The following is a 19,671-nucleotide window of genomic DNA, read 5'->3' on the forward strand; positions in this document are numbered from 1 at the left end:
AACATCTCATTTTAAAATGTTATAAACTAAATATCTATTCCTTTTGTAAATTTGGTTAAATATTTTTCCTACAATTTTGGTACTTTAATTTTATTTCATTAGAAGTTTATTTATGTTAGCATTCGCTTTTTTCTTCCTATTTTTATGCATATCTTATTATGATGATTTAAGATTTTTTTTTATTTTTTATCAAAATATTTATTTTAGTAAATTAAATAGAATGTAACAAAACTCGTTGTTAGGTACGTTTGGTTATATCGGTACATTTGAATTTTTGGTACGTTTGTTTTCAAAACATAAGTTTTATTACTTTTGTCCTAATAATGAGGAATTACTTTAATTAATTATTTTTTTATAGAAAGAGTTGTTAACAATGTAAAAGTTTAAATTACTTTAATTAATTTTTTTTTATAGAAAGAGTCATTAATCAACGGACAATAACCTTTTTGTTAATTCAAAATTATATGATTTATCATTATTATTTAGGATTATCTACAATAATAAGGATTTATCTCCGATCAACTAAACGTTGTTCCAGAGACTTATTTACCAGAAAGCAAGACTATCTAGAGCATTGTGTATGAATCAAACATATATTTAAACATATATATGAAAAAAAAAACAAAACAAAAAAAAAAAAAAAAAAAACATATTTTTCAACATTCCAAAATGATGAATATTCATTTTAATATAGTTTATAATTAGGTACGTTTTAATTTGGGGCTGGTACATTTTCGTTTGACGTTGGTACGTTTTCATTTAATGTTGGTACGTTACCATTTGGTATGGGTGTACATTTAGTTTAAAAAGTTTTAATTTTTAGACTTAAATATAGTTGAAATTATTTAAAATATATAGCAGATATTTAAATGTAAATTAATTTTAATTAATCTGAAGTAGTTCAAGTCTGAGTATCTTAATAAAATGTTTCAAAAGCATAATCAAAAACTCAAAAAACATAAATGTTTAGTCTACTAAAGTCTAAAAATGAGGCATCTAATTCTAATTTTCTCTTGTATTATTTGTGACGTTCGAGGACGTATACATAACAATGCATTATTAATTCTAAAGGATACGCAACAATAAATCAATTTCATGTATGTCAAATTAGTTCCATGGGTGTCATTCTCTAAGCAGAGTTCTCAACTACAAAAGCGTATTATTATTTATTTATTTATTTATTTTTGCATATTAATAATGTGTTGGTGTGTTAAGTAAACAGTATAATGCATCTGCTAAGCAGATGGGGTTGTGTGCTTACTTGATCCGTGGCCATTTAATTTGGTGTAGTTTTGTATCTAGGAAAAAATGATGCGGTTTGATGTGTTCAAGTAGCTGAGTTGGCTCAGTCACAAGGGGTGATTTTATGTAATGGACCGTTGAGATTGATTGATGTGTCGCTCCTCGTCCTTGTATAAGGTCCCTATCAATTTTTTTTTTCTTCTTCTTTTGGGTCTTCATTTTTTCTCTGGGGACAAGGATGGCTGATGGAAAAAGAAAAAATAAAAGCAAACTTAGAATGAATGATACAATAAAAAAGAAAAGATTATCATTCATTCTTTGCCAGTGACTATTCCCACCAAAAGCATTGTGGATAAGCGCCCATATGTGACAGCCGCTTATCCGAAGCAATTAGACCCCAATTGACCCTCATTGATCGTCGCGATCGATAAGAATGACGACCCATAAGAGCAGGGTAAAAAGCAGAGAGAGAGAGAGAGAGAAACCAATTGCCTTTTGTGACCCTAAAATAGGTGAGAGTGCAGCTTCAAATGCCAACAAGCTTTACGTGGCATCACTTGTGATTTTAATTTTTATTATAAGTTTGTGTTTGATAGTCTGAACTACTCACTAATCTACCTTTTAAAAAATCTTTAACTTTTTAGACAATCTTCATTATTCCATTTTGTTAAATGGAATAACAACAAAGAAGGCAGATAGAAGTTTTTTCTTTTTCTTTTTCTTTTTTTCTTTTAATTATGAGAAGGAGATAGAGAGAGGAGTTTGTGAAGTTATTAGAGTTGACCCCACTCTTAACTATTTACACGTCAGAGAAAAACCTAATAATGCAAATTATGGATTCCACAGGCAATAGGAGCAGGTAAAAGCCAGTTTTACTCATACCGAACAATGGACCTGAAATTTTGTGTAAGCATGGTAATTTTTATTGGTTAGGGTTTTTCGTTTGCACCTCAGATATCAGGTCCAGGTTACTCATTTTCCGGCATTGACCGACCGGCGGTAGCTCATATCAACTCTATCTGGAGAGGTGTAGGGTTTTAGCCGGAAATTCCTGACACTACTGCAGCGAGTTTCATCAATCCACAGTCATTAAGGATTAATTTCACTGTCAATTGATCATTCCACATTCAAGGAAAAAAGAATAGGCAAGGATATGGTCCCATGCATATTTATGCATTTATTAACCAGATGATCAACATTTGCTAACAATAACAATAATATATTCAACAGTCAGGTGCTACAACAACACTCCTGAAAGAAACACGCACTTTGAATCTTAAGAGAGAGAGAGAGAGGCGAGAGAGAGAGGCGAGAGAGAGAGGCAAGAGAGAGAGAAAGAGAATGAGATAAACTGTATCAGTCTACAGCTTAAAAACTAAACTCTAAGCTCTCTCTTCCTTTACTTCTCTACCGGCGGTGCGGGGGAGGAGCTTGTAAATTTAATCTTTCTGATCGTCCGCTTCAAGACCTATCTCCATTTCCTCAACAAAAGATAAACAATATGGTCCATCTCAAGATGGATAGCTTGTCTGTCTCTAATCTGCTTGGGAACCCTCCCTCCGCCCCTCCCGCGGCCTTGGTTTATGATAAAATGAATATGGAAGGAAAAAGAAAATGAAATTTAGAAGCGTACCAATACGACATTTGGGTAATCCAATACCTGATCATCATTGAAACAGCCCCAGCACAAGACCGTAAGGCTATCTCCTCAAGGGTCCAGAGGGCCAAAATTAGCCCTAAAACTGTCTCTAACCGAAGAGCAAGCCAAAAGGCTTATGGGTCCTATTGGACAAAAATGGGCCAAAGGGCCAATCGGGCAACCCAAATGAGCCAGCCAGTTGGCCTCTGGCCGAGGTAAAAATTTTGAAACTCTCTCAACGGCTAGTTGACGTCAGCTAGCCACTTTTTTTTTTTTGGCCAAAAATTTAAAAGGAATATTTAATTAAAGCTCAGAAAGGTGATTAGTTCTACGTGGGGATGTTCCTTTTATAAGCATGTTTGACTGCTCAAACCTCTCCGACAGCCGATGTGGGACAAATATAATGGATGCCACACATGCAAGCTTTAGCTTGCTCAATTCTCTCCCGATGTGGGACAAATATAATGGGTGCCCCAAATATAGGCTTCCTATTAGAGATGGTAAATGTGCATTTATACATGTAAGTATCTCAAACTAAGTTGTACTAGTAATTGGACACTTAAATTAAAAATTAATTTAACATACAATTGTTAACCGCCACAAGTAGACATGAAAGCGGCGCCAATTACTATGACGAAATAAGTGTTTTTCACAATTTATTTTAAATATTTCATTTAATTTAAGTTGTTGTAGTTTTTAAATTTAAATAATAAATCATGTTTGGCCCTCATGGCTAAAACGAGCCCTATGGCCCTTTGGCCTTCGGTTGGAGATGGTAAGAAATATGGTCATGCACTGTTCATTAAAATATTAATTTCTTGGAGGGCCAGAGGACTAAAACGAGCCATCTGGCCAGCCTTCGGTTGGAGATGACCTAAGTCTGGCAGAGCTACACCCACGGCTACAGTGGGCTGTAGTCTACTTGGCGCTTGCCTTCCAGTTCAACATGATGCAAGATGTCATGAAAGTTCTTAATCTGATCATTGTGTGCCATGATCTGTTTAAGGGCATCCCACAAGTTCGGAAGGGACCTAATCACAGCTTAGACTTCTTGTTCATTAGTGATGATACTCCCATTAGCTTTCAAATCTCATATAATGGTGGACATCTTCCTAAGATGTTCAGATACAGAGTGCTTGGGATTCATCCTGTAAACCTCAAACTTCAGCACTAGACTTCTCAGCCTAGTAGTTGAGGTTCCACCGAAAGTAAATTTCAGTTGGTCCTACATCTTCTTGGCGATCGAGTACCCTTCATACTCACCAATTAAGATCATCATGCATACTGCTTAACATAGTAAAGCGCGCAGTTCAATCTTTCTTAAACCAAGATTCATAAAACCTTACTCTAGCTGTATGCTGAGCCACAGTGGTTCCATCTCTCTCAAGATCAGGCTCATTCATAGAAGCCTCCAAAGGCTCTAAGAGCTCTTATTCATTAAGAAGATATTGGATCTTCCTATGCCAAATACCATAGTTGGTTCCAACCAGTTTTTCTCCTTTGGTCAAATCAGCAAAAACATTTTTGGCAGCCATTTCTTTCTACAAGGGTGAAATAATTTTGACATTATTAATTACACATCTTACATTTATTTATTTCAAAAACTCATTAGAAAATATATCACTTTTTCTACTAGGTGGAAATTGAAAAATTCGCTAAGTTGCTCGTAATTACCATTTAATTCTAAGAGTCAAGATCATATTTTCCCATTTTATTTGAAATAAATCTTATTTAAACATGATTATGTTTTAAGCTTGTCCATTTTTCATGCAACATCCAATTGAGTGCAAAATAATGAGGGTTTTTAGACAATGGGCTCGACAGGTGGGCCTCCGTAAGTGCGACCAGGTCAATCCGGGAGGGGTGGCAACGCTAAGCTTTTAAAAACCAAACCTCTTTGACACCCAAAGTGTCTCCTTAAATTTTTTTCCTAGAAACCACATCAAATAAGAGGTGACCAACCCTAGTCCAATTTTTTTTTTATTAATTAGGTAAACATTTTTAAACACTCTCCTAAAGAATATTTCTTTCTAATTTAAAATGCTCAATCAACATGAGCAAATTTGATCGAAATTATCTCGTTTTGATTTTCCTAAAATCTTGGCATGTGTTGGATATTTTTAAAGGTTAATTAAGAATGTTTCCTTAATTTTAGTAAATTAAAAACTTCTCTAATACCAAAACTAACTATACACTTACGTAGGTCAGTGAACCACGATGATCCGCTTGCCAGTCGTGTCCCAAAAACACGGCCCAAGCACCACCCAAGGCGGCGGTGCAAAATTAAAACTTTAAAAAAAAAAATTAAGTTTAATTAATTTAATAATGTGCAAACCCACTCGCCTCACCGTAGGTGGTGTGTGATACACATGCGCAGCCTTGCGGCTAGACCTGGCAATTTCTTACACGACCCGTTAACACGACACGTAAACGACACGAAAATAACGGGTTTCGGGTCAACACGATAACTAATCGGGTCATTATCGGATCACACGATAATAACCCGTTAATAACGGGTCCTTAACAGGTTTACACGAGAGTGACACGCGGGTAACCTGTTTCGACACGATAAGAAAAATGCTATTTTGATGATTTTAATTTTTTAAACTACTAAAAAAAACTTACTATAAAATGCAATAGATATAATGAATATGTATATATTGTTTATTAATTATTATTCTATATAAACTTTAAATTTTAAGTTTTATGTATTTATTTATTTTTATAGTATATTATAGGCAAAGATTGAGATTAAAAATCATAAAACACATTAAAAATAAAAATATCAAGTAATATAAAAATATCAAACACATAAAAAAATTATAATAATTAATTTCCCGCCTAATATTTCAAGAGTTTCATCCATTTCCCGCCTAATGTTTGGGAAATTTTGCAGCCTATATCCATCCATTTCCCGCCTAATATTTAACCCAAAGAAACTCTAAGTGTTAGTTAATGTATCGTTTTGATGGGATACGCATCCTATGAAACAAATTTCAATGATCCAACCGTCAAACTTGTTTATATATGCTTCGAGATCGCATACGCCAAAATTTGCAAAAAAAAAATATTCAGAGATCAAGAAACGAGAAAAAACTTTTCAACGGTTATAAACGAAAAATCACGATTTAACGGTTGTTTTAACTCTGATTTTGATGATTTTTTACAGCTATACTCTTTGACCCTATATAAATATAATGAATGAATTCGATCTTCAATTTAAAATATTTACATTGGTGGATACCACAAAATCTTACGTTATACTTGATAAAAGTATAAATAAACTCTCAAGTGTTAGTGAATTTATCATTTTGATGGGATACGCATCTTACAAAACTAATTTCAACGATTCAACCGTCAAACTTGTTTATATATGCTTCGATATCGCATACACCAAAAATTGCAAAAAACAAACATTCAGAGATCAAGTAACGAGACAAAAAATTTTGACGGTTATAAATGAAAAATCACGATTTAACGGTTATTTTAACTCCGATTTTGATGATTTTTTACAGCTACACTCCTTGACCCTATATGAATACAATGAATGAATTCGATCTTCAATTTAAAATATTTATACTAGTGGACACCACAAAATCTTATGTTATACTTAATGAAGGTATAAATAAACTCTTAAGTGTTAGTGAATCTATCGTTTTGATGGGATACGCATCCTACGAAACTAATTTCAACGATCTAACCGTCAAACTTGTTTATATATGCTTCGAGATCGCATACGCCAAAAATTGCAAAAAACAAACATTTAGAGATCAAGTAACGAGACAAAACTTTTCAACGGTTATAAACGAAAAATCATGATTTAACGGTTATTTTAACTCTAATTTTGATGATTTTTTACAGCTACACTCCTTGACCTTATATGAATACAATGAATGAATTCGATCTTCAATTTAAAATATTTACACTAGTGGATACCACAAAATCTTATGTTATACTTGATGAAAATATAAATAAACTCTCAAGTGTTAGTGAATTTATCGTTTTGATGGGATACGCTTCCTACGAAACTAATGTCAACGATCCAACCGTCAAACTTGTTTATATATGCTTCAAGATCGCATACACCAAAAATTGAAAAAAACAAACATTCAGAGATCAAGTAATGAGACAAAACTTTTCGACGATTATAAATGAAAAATCACGATTTAACGGTTATTTTAACTCCGATTTTGATGATTTTTTATAGCTACACTCCTTGACCCTATATGAATACAATGAATGAATTCGATCTTCAATTTAAAATATTTACACTAGTGGATACCACAAAATCTTATGTTATACTTGATGAAAGTATAAATAAACTCTTAAATGTTAGTGAATCTATTGTTTTGATGGGATACGCATCCTACGAAACTAATTTCAACGATCCAACCGTCAAACTTGTTTATATATGCTTCGAGATCGCATACGCCAAAAATTGCAAAAAACAAACATTCAGAGATCAAGTAAAGAGACAAAACTTTTCAACGGTTATAAATGAAAAATCACGATTTAACAGTTATTTTAACTTCGATTTTGATGATTTTTTACAGCTACACTTCTTGACCCTATATGAATACAATGAATGAATTCGATCTTCAATTTGAAATATTTACACTAGTGGATACCACAAAATCTTATGTTATACTTGATGAAAGTATAAATAAACTCTTAAATGTTAGTGAATTTATCGTTTTGATGGGATACGCATCCTAAAAAACTAATTTCAACGATCCAACCGTCAAACTTATTTATATATGCTTCGAGATCGCATACGCCAAAAATTGCAAAAAACAAACATTCAGAGATCAAGTAATGAGACAAAACTTTTCGACGGTTATAAATGAAAAATCACGATTTAACGGTTATTTTAACTCCGATTTTGATGATTTTTTATAGATACACTCCTTGACCATATATGAATACAATGAATGAATTCGGTCTTCAATTTAAAATATTTACATTAGTGGATACCACAAAATCTTATATTATACTTAATGAAAATATAAATAAACTCTTAAGTGTTAGTTAATGTATCGTTTTGATGGGATACGCATCATATGAAACTAATTTCAATGATCCAACCATCAAACGTGTTTATATATGCTTCGAGATCGCATACGCAAGAAATTGCAAAAAACAAACATTCAGAGATCAAGTAACGAGACAAAATGTTTCGATGGTTATAAACGAAAAATCACGATTTAACGGTTATTTTAACTCTGATTTTGATGATTTTTTACAGCTACACTCCTTGATCCTATATGAATACAATGAACTAATTTGATCGTCAATTTAAAATATTTACAGAAGTGGATATATACCACAAAATCTTATGTCATGATGATCTATGAAAATTGAGGATTTTGTAAAAGGAATAACATGTAAGCTTTGAGTTCCATTGGCAAGGTTACATGGTCGTTTAGATTTTTAAAACCCTCCAAATCTCATGAACAATGTTATTTATTTTAGTGAAAAATTAATAAAATTAATAATAATTATTGTAGAAGTGCGAAAAATGTAATCACTCGTAATAAAAAGCTTTACAACTTTCATTAAGGGGTCAACTCCGAAATTTAGTATGCATATACTGATTTAGTATTATGTTTTACATTTTTTTGGGTCAAATTATGTTTTTCATTTTCATTTTTATTGATTTAAAATATATTTTTCTTAACGGGTAACGGGTCGGGTCATATTACCTGAAAATATTAACGGGTTGATTTCGGGTCGGGTCATATTACCCGTTTACTTTAACGGGTATTACACGACACGACCCGCTAAGCTATCGGGTATGACACGAAAACGACACGAACACGAGAAACACGACACGAATGCCAGGTCTACTTGCGACAGTCTGATGCCCTTGTTTTGACCTCCGTTCAATTAAGCTCCCTGAGATTAATCCAACGGTGCTAACATCCCTGAAAGCCTAGCGTTGTACTCATACTCGCTCAGGCCGAGAGGGGAAGAGATGAACCACTGTTCATCTTCCTCCTCCAAGAAATCTGGAATTTCTAGATTTTTCACTCTCGCGAGGCCTGTTTACTGAGGCCATAACTTAGCCAATATTCATCCGTTTTATGAGTGTTTTATGTCGTTAGAAAGATCAGATAACCATCTACAATTAAGTTTTCTTTGGCGAATTCCAAAAACAATTGTAAACTCACGAAAAAAGGATTGCAAAAACCTTGAAAAAAAATTGTTTTTCATGCTATTGTGAAACTAGGGTTTCAATTATCTCTCCAACCACTTGGTTTTTCTTTACCAAATTTTAAACATAGTCTCATATGAATGTAAAGAACATAACACAAATATTAAACCCAGAAAAAATAAGTATGGTAAAAACGAAAATTTTAAAGACAAGCTTTCATGGCTTATATATATATATATATATATATATATATATATATATATATATATATATATATATATATCTCATGCTTTCATGGTTTTCATTCTTTCATACATGGCATATATATATCATGCTTTCGTGTGAGGAGTGTGTGAGTGGCTCTGATACCACTGTTGGAAGACTATTAATAAATTTGGAAGGACGTGTGTACCTTTTTAGTGGAAGCTTGAATCTTGACACGCTCCTACAACATGAACAACTGCTCTGACCCTCCATGCACGTCTAGAACCTCACAGGTCGTTGGATTGGCTACGGTATGTCAAGTTGCTCCTTAGTTTAAGCCTCCCAAAACCTAGGGCCAAAAGTGATAGCCCTAAAAACCTAACTAGAATATTTGAACTATGGAAAAGCTTGTGTTTCTTGTGGTTTCTCTCTTCCCCAAAGCCTCCTTATATAGTGGGAGCATACAAATACTGAAATGCCCATGAAAATCCCAAGTATATTCTAATAAGAATATCTCTTGATTTTCATATGATTATCACATGGATAATTAGGAGGTTAATATCCTCATGTGGGTGGATTATCCTTTAATTTATTTATCCCATAAGATAAGTCTTACACATAGCATGTCAGTTGCCACGTACAATTCAAAATCCATGTGCAATTGAATCTTCTTACACTGTAATACTATGCTCTAGTATACCACTTCCATTGATAGTGAAATACATTTGTTACGGGTCTTTGATACAAGGGAACTTTAACAAAAAGCTTCTAGTACTGTTTACTTTAAAGAAAAACCACATTTCTACACTTAAAAGTGAATCTTGATACTATTTACTTTACCATATATTTAATCCTTATCGTTAAAACTCAAAGTTTTTAAACCATTTTCATTAGTTTTCCTTTGATATAATGTCATTGTTTTGGCAAGCAGTTAGTGTCAAAACTGCCACCCGAACAATTGGAAGGCATAGCTTAGTTTATGTTCTTTAGATATATCCTAAATCTCCCAGCCATAGCTAAAGTTCATGTTTCATCTCCTCATTGTCTTTCGTCGCGCCTTACTCAAAGCATTATTTTTAAACTCTGGATCAGTTTAAGCCGTAGCTCAACTTTTTGTTCCTTTCATATGAGAAATAAAGGGGAGATTAATAGGGATTTTACCACCTACAAAAGTAGGGATAAAAACACTGAAAAATACTTACAAGAGTACAAGGTTGTCGTAATATAGCGGCTCAAGTAAGGTCGTTCTCCATAGGGATTGAATGAATAATTTATGTTTAAAACCAACTCTTAATTAATTATTGAAAACAAAGTTTGGAAAATGTTGATTTATGACCTATAATATTAAAAATGAATTTTAAATTAAACAATTAAATAAATTGACAAAGTAATTAAAGAAAACAAAAGAAAACGTTTTGAAAACCAAATTGTAAAAGCCTAGGGTTCCGCCGTCCCCTTAACAATCCTATATAGTTCTTCTAATTCCTTATGAATTACACATGCATATTTTGAAGGTTAGATTTTCCTAAAGTATGCCCTACTTGGAACCCCCAACATAAAACGTATATCTAACATGCAACTCGTCCGTGGCGTCCAGATCGAATGTGAACATGCAAGACTCATTAAGTTTGGTGAAAACCTTTTGAACAACCATGTAACTCCTAAGACGTGTCGTCCATCCTAAGTAGTTACACATGTTAACCATAAGAAGCCATAGTCAATTTTAGGGACAGCCCTCTGCCAAAATTACATCAAATTACTTTTCTCAATATCCTAATGGTCGCGAATCACTAAGACAAATAGATACTTTTGAAGCACAGTGATTAACAATCCAACACTTGCATACATAAATTCATAAGAAATTAAATAAAAACTACATATTCATACTAAGGCTCAAGGCATCGCCCTAGCAAACGAAACTATTTACTAACAACCATAAAACAAAATATTATTAAGATAGAAAAAGGATAGAAAACACCTTGAAAATACAAAGCGTCAAAGTCTAGCTAAATTCTCCACGTACTTTCTCCCCCCCCCCCCCACCCCCAAATGTTGTGTAGAAAACCCTAATGGCTAACAAGCCTTATTTATACTACTAGAAAATAAAACTCTACCTTGAAAAGGTCTTAGAATAAAACTAGGAAACATAATTAAATGATAAAACAGAAAATAAAAGGTTTCCTATTTGAACTAGAATTCAGAGTTCTCAGAAAATCACACTTTTGACGTCAACTTTGATTTGGTCCCAAAAGGTCTCTTTTGAAAGCTGAAGAAGTCTCTTACAAATCCACAGAAGGAATCTTCCTCAAAATACGCCATCTTGACCTCCAAAATACTCAAAACGTCCAGAAACGTCAATCTAGGAAAGCTGTGTGCTGGGCCTTAATTTCATCGTCACGGTCAAACGACTTGGTAGAAAAATCTAGAATTTTAACACAATCATCTTTAAAGGCACACAAACATCCTCCAATTGGAATTACTCCAAAATTCATCTGTTTGATCACTTTTTGCTCTAGAGGAAGTCGAATGTCCTACATTAGAAATACATTACAAAGTATCAAAATTCTACCAAAATAACCAATAAATTAATACTAAGAATAGGGTAAAATATATAGTAAACTATTGACTCATCAGCGATCCTGGGCTGGAATGCAGGAAGAGTATCTGAATTCTGAATGGTTGGTAGACCCTTTTTTAAAATATAAAGGAGGCCAAGAGGGAAAGAGGAGGTTCGAGTTTTAAGTGTAAGGTAAATTGTCGCTGTTATTGGAGTTACCGGAACTGTAAGCTGTCTTATGTAGCAAATTCTAGGATAAGGCGAGCATGGGCAGCGACGGAAACAGTGGGAGAGTTTCAACTTTTCTATTGTCCCCTCACGAGGTTTGATGAGGTTTAAATGTGGTGGCCATCATTGGACACGGCCACCCTTCATGCGTGCTTGGCCGCAGTTGTGTATTAGGGAGTTCGAAGTGTGACAGTTTGTCACATGCAAAGATAAGATAGAAATTGCTTTTGTTAGTGGATCAAAAAGTTGTACTGTTTTCATAATTGGCTAACAATTATTTCTCTTTTGCATATCCACAAGTAAACTTGGCAAACAGGTCATGTTTGTCATATTTATATTATTTGTGTCATACCGTTATCTTAACAAATTGTGCCGTATCAAAATCCGTTATATTAACGGATTTTTATCAGTTGACCTAATAACGACCTAACTCCGTAATAAGTTAGTCCGGTACCTGTTATTTTTGTGTCGGATTAATGGATCATCCAAAATATTGCCATGCCTAATGTTTGGACCTAGCAAACGGGTAGTTTACGTGTCATACCATTCTTAACAAATGGCTTGATAACGACTTGACTCCTTAACGAGTTGACCCATAACTTGTTATTTTCGTGTCATTTTGTGTTGGATTAACGGTTCATGCAAAAAATTGACAAACCTACCTGCAAAGTTTTGATCAAATTTGAGTCTAATCTTTCTAGCTTCAACTTTGCACATTGGTACTGCATAATAAGTTAATAAAATTGTTAATTTTAAATGCATGCTTTTTCTAGTCACGCTTTTGTTTAATCATGTCCGTTAGTTTTATTTAATTTATTTAATTTAACGTCAAAAAATAATTAAAAATTGTGAAAATCACCTTCCATTTTAAAATCATACCAAAAGAAAGTTGAGCTTATTTTTGCTCTTCAGAAATTTTAAAGTACTTCTTAAAATCCTGAAACTTTTTTTTTTAAATGTTTGTTTAATACATGCTTCTTCTAAATTCTTAATTACATTAGAATCATGCTTTTGGAGACTTATTTGGCATAAACTTTTAAAGTGTACATGATAGTTTGTAAAATAGTGGACAATGAATTATTGAGATTTTCAAGGCTTAAACACTTGAAAAATGCCTTTAAAGTTTAAAGAGCCTCCTGCCTTTAATTTGCAGGTTTCTTTAATCCATGCTTCTCTTCATAATATAATATTAACTAGTATTTGCTTAGATTTAAAGATCATGATTCATGGCCAAATTGGGCTCCACCGTGAAAAAATTTCAAAAAACAAACTCAAATTTCTTTCCATGGATCTTTTGACCAGCTGAAGAAAACTGAAGGCTGACACGTACTTATCTTTCAAGTGCCAATTTGATGGAAGATGACCACCCCACTCACTTTTGCTTTTAAGAGGGTTTTGGTTGTGGATTTTCCTTCTCTATAATGTAGGAGAGCATGCATCGGAATTTCTAGTCGTGCGATGACCACCCCACTCGTTAAATCTTGTACTGCACATTTAACTACCAATTGCTACGATGCATATGTCTTGCGCTGAAGTATAGTAGAATTATTTATGTTATATATATATATATATATATATATATATATTAATTGAATGGAAGAGTATATGTTCAAAGGTGTTTGTGACTCTCGAGGCAATCTGCCCCTAGTCCGACAAAAAATGAAAAGAGAAACTACGTTGCAATTAGTTGTATATATTAGTTGTATATACAAGAAGATATATCTGTACAATGTAAAAAGAGTTTAGGTCCACGTGGCATGTTACACATCACTCAGATCAGAGTGATCCCAAAGAAGTAGAGGTAGGGAAATATTTAAAAAGAATTCTAGAGGAGAAATGATTAGAATATTCCCTCCTCCTCTCTTTCAAATCATGCATCCAAAAAGGCCTGGGCCTCGTGTTATATGTTCCACAAGTTGGCAAATCTGTGTTTTCATCGAACGGTCCTTAAAAATTCTTATATGCTAGGAGACATTTGATCTTCACCCCTCCCCCACAAACCCCCCAACCCTTCTCCCGGGGCAGGATGGCACTGTTTAATCCCTTAGGTACTGTCAGCGTTCAATATGTTGTCAGCCTAGCATCACTGAGGACATAGATAATTATCATGTATTTATATAATACATGTTCATCCGTTAAATAGTTGTCAATTTAAATCACCTATTGCAAGAGAAAATCATAGGCAGGATAAAGGGAGGCATTTAGATCGACCCATTTGGTCAATTTGCTACGCGAGTGGCCACGTCCTTGACTAGTTGATTGGAATTCGAATAGTGTGTAAGCAAGCACCTATGGGTATGGACAAATCCCATTTTTATATAGTTTTATGAAGCGTTTATAGATAACTTTAAGCATTTTTCAGTGCCTTTTGGGATACCTAAATTCTTTTAGGTCATGTTTGATTGAGGGAGAGAGAATAATATGCAACAAGCCATGTGAGTGTTAACGGTCACGTTGAGTCAAAGGGAGATTAAACAAAAATGAACTCCGTATTTATACCAAATTTAAAACTTAGTAAGATTTTACCGTTGTAAAAATTTGTGAGAAGGAATGGTTTTGATGATTAATATATGGAAAGCCAAATAGAATTGAGACGGATGGTAGTGGCCTGCTTAAATCATGATTGTTGAGTTGTGGAATGTGTGGATTTCTTGAGCTTTCAAAGAGTCGAACCTTTTCCTTTCAAATACTTTTCTGAATGTACAACAAGACATCCAAAGTGGGGTTCAATCTTATCTCCAATGCCAAATTATATTTTGGTGTCCCTCGTCAAACACAAACCAAAAGAACTGAAGAGGGGGAAATATAAGGAGGACCAACACCCACCCCACCAAAACAAACATAATATATAATCTATATAAAAATATACATACATATATATATATATATATAATATGTTGTTTAGTTTCAGATGTATTATGCTATGTATCCTGGATTGAGATTCATTCTAGATATCTATGTTCAGAGTCCGAGGATCAATATATTCGGACTGCTCAAGAGAGGGAGAAAGAGATCTAGGCCGTTCAAGTTTTTAAATTTTAGTGAAGTGTGTTAATGAGATGAGTTAATGAAAATTGCATGATGGAACTTGAGTGGTCCGAATCTCTCGATCTGCGGACTTCGGACACAGATATCTAAAGTAAATCTCAATCCATCCATGCACTATGACCTTTTTTATGAGCAGCATAGGAATATTAATAGTTAACAATTTGACCTGGCTTGTTCTTTTTTGGAATTTTTATTAGTGCCAATGTGTACATTTGCTTGTGAATTATTGCAGGATGTCAATCCACTTTCTTTCTTTTCATTTTCTTCTTTTTTACTATATGATTCCACAATCTTTTTTGAGAGATATAACTGAAGTTTAACCCCTAATAGAGATTAACCCTTTTGCTTTTGGGAAAATGCCAACTTTAAATTTGGTGCTTCAACCTCCTTCAAAAGTACATTAACCTATTGAGTACGAAAAATTTACAAATGACTTATCAAATGCGTATTTATACCATCAAATAATTTAGTACTCTTTAGATAGTTATGCACCACTTTATTGGGTCAAAAATGCAATTAATGGGCGATGGAAATGATATTTTTTTTGTTCATATTCAATAGGTTAATGTCCCGCAGAGACAAATAAAATAAAAAAATAAAAAAAATAAAAGAGGGAAAACCGATCTATATACCTTGGACTCGAGTCTCTTGTCCTCGGTAACCCCAAAAAAACTCTCTACAACCAACTTCATTGGTCTCTTAATACAATTTCATGAGATAAATTTACTGGCATAGAATCGCGCACAAGTTAAATTTTAGTGTAAATTAGTATCGGGTCTCTTGTTACTAATGTTCTTAATTGAGACCTTATTAGTTTTCAGATTTTAAACGAAGTCCCTAGTATTAATGTAATAATGAATTTATATGTAAGTTACATAACTTTTTAAATAAAAATTAGTAACTTATTTATGTTTTTTTAATACTCACACTCTTATTAAGCTCCTAATTAATTTTTCAATTCAAACACTCCTAAATGAACTAAAAAAATTAGAATAAGTTTGTACACATTAATTTTTTTCTAAAAAGATTTTTAATGTTTTTTTTTAACAGACAATAGTGTCTACCTTACAATGGGTTTACCATTATAATGTGGTTCAACTTTACCTTTGCCGATAATTAAACCTAAGATCTCTCACTTACAAGTGAATTTTAATTTTTAATTTAAGAAAATATAATATCCTACATAGAAATATATTATTGTAATAATGTTAGGAACTTTGATTAAAAGAAAAAAAATATAAAAACCAATAAGGTTTCAGTCAAAGAATATTCATAACTAGATACCGCATCCAAAGTTCCTTCAATTTATTAGGTAAATCTATATTTTTTCTTTAAAAAAAAAAAATTAAACCTATAACGTTTGAACTTAACGTTCTCTATTGTCATCTTTTTTTTATTTCAGAAAATCATCCGTGCGGATTTTTTTATGTAGTCTCTATCTAATTAGTAGTTAGCTTCTTATTCGCATATTGAAGTTTTAGTATCTAAATGTGCATGCATGCATGGCTGCATCCAAGTACTGCAATATGTTCTGATAATTACATATGGATTGACACTCAAATATGAGTATAAATTCGTAATCAAACTTTTCGTGTTCGAATTATAGAGCTTTGTGCTTATCATCATAACCGTTTATATTATGAATCACTCTGTAAATATCATGTTTGTAAAAAATAAATTAAAACTAAAGTAGTTTAGTCAATCTATTAACAAATACATTAACGGTTCGTAATACTTTTATAAATTTCATTCAATTGTTTCTATACAGTTCGATAACTAAGCCACATCAGTCAAAAATTAGGTTTACATCAAAACATAGATTTGTTTGTATTTGATTGATATGCTTACACAATTTCAAAGAGGATTGGTTAAACATCTATTCCTTCACTTGGACTTTGGATTTGGCTTCCACCTCTTACTATTTATTTAGCAGCAGCATATGCCATGTTTGGTTCGGCCGCTGTCTGCGTCTTACTGGCTTTACTAATTTAATTTTGTTACATAACACGTTGCATGTGAAAAGGGATTTGCCAAACAAACCCTCACCGATCCACCCTAAATTTTTTATCACTTAATTTTATACCAAACCCCAATTTTAAGATTTTAATAAAATTTAGTTGTCATTCAAAAGCAATAAATAATCGAGTTTTAGTTCATCAGCTAAGATGTCGGCAAACGCAACGTTAAATATTAAAATTTAAAAAGACCGTACCCTTTAATATTATAAAAATGTTATATAAAAATTAAATTATCAACCCCATGATTGGATCCAAAGTTCAAGTTTAATTATATTGAAAGTAACTTACAACTTGAAGCCTCTCGGAAAACTCATAGCTGAATAGCTTAAGGTTATCTTAAAACCCTAGCCGTAGCAGACATGCCTGTTCAAAAAGGAGGCAAATTGTCTGCCTCTGTTTGGGTGTCTTCCTCATCCTCTTCTATTTGTACCGTCATTGTTAAGTGACATCAACATTTTATATTCCTATTGCTTTTTTCTTATTATCTTTATAAAAAAATCAATATAAAATGTTGACGTGGCTTAACCGTGACCGCACAAAATAGGAGGAAATGGGAAGGGCACCAAATAGGAAGGCAGACAATCTGCCTCCGTTACTTTAGACCTTTAATAAGAACATATATTAATCAAAAAATTAGCTAACTCACGTTTGATCAGTGTTTAAGCTATTCACGAAATTTTTGATATTTTTGTCGAAATATTCGAAAAATTAAGAATTGATATGGAAGGGGATGAAATGCAAACTTCACTTTATATCGGTGAGATATAGGAAAATCAATGAATATTTATGAATTCACCAATTCACTACAAAAATTTTGCCAAAACCTATCTTAGATTTCAAACTTTTGATTTTTTTTTCTTTTTTTGGAAATTTTTTTCTATGATTTTGACTAAATCTAAAGAAGTTGATATAGCCACCTTATTGCAAATTCTATAATTTCCATCGAATGCAGCTTATATCTATATTGATATATCCATGATTATATAATTTACATTTCGATATTTCCACCTATACCGATATTTTAAACACGTCTGATAAAATTGGTTAAGTAGAAACTCATTCATGTTATTACGAAATTAGGAGTCGGATATTTGAGATAATACTCAATTTGGTTTCAGATTGTGTCCTATAATTTCTATCAACCAATGCACCACATATATCTAGTATCCATATTAATAGTGTTGAGATTGCGGATTTCACATTAGAGAATTAGCGGACCTTATATGCACTCAAAAAAGAGTCGAGTTGCTCTTCCTGTGCTTACCAAACGAAGTGTCTGACGACGGTGTGTACTGTAATCTCCATAGCACATACCATACGATCATGGGACCAAATGTTTAAAGTTATTGATTATTCTTAAGAGATTCACTAATTAGGGTTACGGAAGAGGTTCAATCAAGAAAAGCATGGTGGGCAAACTACAAAAGCAAAAAAATAAAGGGAAAACTTGATATAAGTCCAATTTTTTTAGCCAATAGTAAGAATAGTCCAATTTATTAAAATAAGTCCAATTCCTTAAATTTAATTATTTTATTATCAATAATTATCTATTCAATGATAAGATTTATTATAAAAATCAAATTTCTTCCTAATTATCTCTTTGATTATTTCTTTTTATTTTTATTTTTTGTTATTTCTTGTTCTTCCTCCTGCTTTAAACCCCATTTATAGATTTTATTTTTAATTTTTATAATCAACCTATATCACAGGTTAATTATTTTTATGTATCTATATGACAAATTCTTTTTTATAATCAACGTGTCACATATTCATGTGTCTTGCTTGTAGGTATATTATGTTTTTTCCTACCTTTTAGTTAGGTTTTATATCTCACTTATAGGTATTATATATATATATATATATATATATATATATATATATATATATATATATATTCATGTATTTGTTACTTGAGTTAAGGTACAATGTTTTGTAGATAATTTATGTTAGTATATTAGTTTTTTTTTTTGTTGTAAGATATTAATTAGATTTTTTGGAGTTGAAAATGCATAATATTAGAAGATTTTAATTGATTTTTAATATTTAAAAAAAATATAAAATGAGTATAAAAGAAATAAAAACATGTACTTAGATAATTGGACTCACTCCTAAAAATCATCTATGTTTTTGGACCTAGATCTAAAAGCCCCAAAAATAAAATAGGATTTGTCACAAATAAAGTTTAGTGGTTGACCTCGTGCTTAGTTCAGCCATGAATGTGCTTAACACAAATAAAGTTAAAATTATAAAATTGAATAAAAAAAATTATAAAAAAAATTAAAAACTAAGAAAAACCCTAATTCCTTTGGCTTCACCGACTTTTATTTTATTTTATTTTAATTTTTAATTTTTCCATCAGAAGAGAACAAGAGCACACCCCACTACCACTTGACACACTGGATTCAAACACCAGCCAATTACATATTAGTTGTTTTGTCCGTTAGGCTTCTCTGCTTCTCTGCCTTCCGACCACTCCTTTAAATGCATGATTATATTAATAAGTTGTAACTTTCATTATTTATGTGTTTAATTAATTGGTTAAATAATAATAAATGGTATTCCAGCAAGCTCTTATGCCATA

Source organism: Pyrus communis, chromosome 15 (genome assembly GCF_963583255.1).
Source record: "Pyrus communis chromosome 15, drPyrComm1.1, whole genome shotgun sequence".
NCBI classification, from domain to species: Eukaryota; Viridiplantae; Streptophyta; class Magnoliopsida; order Rosales; family Rosaceae; genus Pyrus; species Pyrus communis.